Source organism: Hemibagrus wyckioides, linkage group LG22 (assembly GCF_019097595.1).
Source record: "Hemibagrus wyckioides isolate EC202008001 linkage group LG22, SWU_Hwy_1.0, whole genome shotgun sequence".
Classification (NCBI taxonomy): Eukaryota; Metazoa; Chordata; class Actinopteri; order Siluriformes; family Bagridae; genus Hemibagrus; species Hemibagrus wyckioides.
In genome coordinates this window covers 22897199-22899698 of record NC_080731.1, presented here as the reverse complement: position 1 = coordinate 22899698, position 2500 = coordinate 22897199, and positions in this window count along the sequence as shown.

Here is a 2500-nt window from a genome sequence, read left to right as displayed (position 1 = left end):
AAGCATGCGGATGTTGTTTTCCTGCAGGAAACTCATAGCGATCCCGGAAACTCCTCGGACTGGGCGAGCGAGTGGAAGGGACTTGTGTTTTTAAGTCACAGTACCTCTCTTAGCGGCAGTGTTGCTCTTTTATTCTCACCGTCTTTTAGCCCACAGTCTTATGATGTTGAAGAAGTTTTAAAAGGCAGGCTTTTAAAAGTGCGAGCGTTTTATGAGAAAGAGGTTTTTGTTTTTATTTGTGTGTACGCTCCCACCCTAAGTGTGGAGAGAATGGTGTTCTTAGACATTTTAAGCACTGTCATTGGGTCCTGTGGTCAGAGTGAAGTTTTAATCATTGGTGGGGATTTTAACTGCACTGCAGACGTTTTAGATAGGAACCATTTAGAACCTCATGCTGCCTCTCGCAAACACCTGTGTGAGTTTATCACAAAACATGACCTGAGTGATGTTTGGAGGAATTTCCATGAAACAGAGAGACAATACACCTGGTCCCATTGTAAAGAGAACCTCCTCTCACTAGCAAGGCTTGATCGTTTTTACACTTTTAAACATCAGCTGAATATTTTTAGGTCTTGTGTTATTTATCCTGTGGGCTTTTCGGATCATTTTATGGTACAGTGCACTTTTAAGAAGAGCAATGTAAAGCCACGTAGTGCCTACTGGCATTTTAATGCTGCTCTTTTGGATGATATTAATTTTAGAGAGAGTTTTATTTTCTTTTGGAATGTTTTTAGGCTCCAGAAGCTGACTTTTACATCACTGCAAGATTGGTGGGATGTGGCAAAAGTGCACATTCAAATGTTTTGTCAACAGTACGCTCACAATGTGACTAAGGACATCACCAGATCACTTAGAGCTCTAGAGATTGAGGTAGTGGAACTCCAGGGTTTGGTGGAGTCCACAGGAAATCGAGGCCATATTGAGGCTCTCAAAAAGAAAAAACATGCGTTGGGTGAGTTGTTGGACACAACAGTGCAGGGGGCGCTGGTCCGCTCGCGCTTTAAAAGCGCAACAGAGATGGACGCTCCTTCCAAGTTCTTCTTTAGTCTTGAGAAGAAAAATGGACAGAAAAGGTTTATACATGCTTTGCGTACAGATTCAGGGGAGCTTGTAACTGATCCCACTGAAATTCGCAAGCAGACAGTCAGCTTTTACTCAAAGCTGTACAGGAGTGAGCTCGCAGCTGTGCAAGGGGTGGAGGAAGATCTTGTCGGGAATCTTCCTAAACTAACCGAGGAGTCAGCTAGGGAACTGGACAGGGAACTGACCCTTGAGGAGTTGGAGGTTGCACTCAACAGCATGCAGAATGGGCAGTCACCTGGCATCGATGGGCTCTCGGTTGAGTTTTTCAAGGCTTTCTGGTCAGTGATAGGGCAGGACTTGCTGGAAGTGCTGAGGGAGGGCATATACGGAGGCAGACTGCCTCTGAGTAGCCGCAGAGCAGTCCTGACTCTACTCCCAAAGAAAGGTGATCAGACTGACCTCAGGAACTGGCGCCCTGTCTCCTTACTCTGCACAGACTGCAAGGTGCTCTCAAAAGCATTAGCAACAAGACTAGGGAAGGTGATGGAGCAAGTCATCCACTTTGACCAGACGTACTGTGTGCCTGGCAGGTCTATCCACGACAATGTACACTTGATTCGTGACATTTTGGACATCTCTAGGCTGTTGGGTTTAAAGACTGGTCTTATTTTCATGGACCAGGAAAAGGCTTTCGACCGGGTTGAACACCAGTATTTGTGGAGGGCGTTAGAAAGTTTTGGGTTCAACTCCGGGTTCAAGGCCATGATCCAGGTGCTGTATAGTGACATTGAGAGCGTACTGAAAGTTAACGGTGGTTTATCTGTACCTTTTAAAGTGTATAGGGGTATTAGGCAGGGCTGCTCTCTGTCCGGTATGTTATATGCCCTAGCCATAGAACCATTGTTGTGTGAAATAAGAAGAAAAATCAATGGTCTGTCAATACCAAATTGTAATACCCCATACTGTGTGTCAGCATATGCAGATGATGTTGTAGTCATGGTGAATGGACAGAGAGACATTGACATTTTAACAGGTATTATAAGGAATTTTAACACTATATCATCTGCAAAAGTGAACTGGGAGAAAAGTGAAGCCGTTTTAATTGGGGATTGGCAAGGTGGGGAGCCGCGTCTCCCAGATAATTTGACATGGAGGACTGGTGGTTTTAAATATCTTGGCGTGTACTTGGGGGACAGCACTTTTGTACAGAAGAATTGGGAAGGCATTTGTGAGAAAATAAAAGGACGCTTAAATAAATGGAAATGGCTTGTTCCAAAAATGTCCTACAGCGGCAGAACTCTGGTTGTTAACAACCTGACTGCTTCAGTGTTATGGCACAGGCTGGCCTGTATCGATCCCCCTCCAAAGCTGCTTTCAGAGCTGCAGGCCATGATGGTGGATTTTTTCTGGGACAAGTTACACTGGTTACCTCAGAGTGTTCTGTACTTACCCAAAGAGGAGAGTGGACAAGGACTGA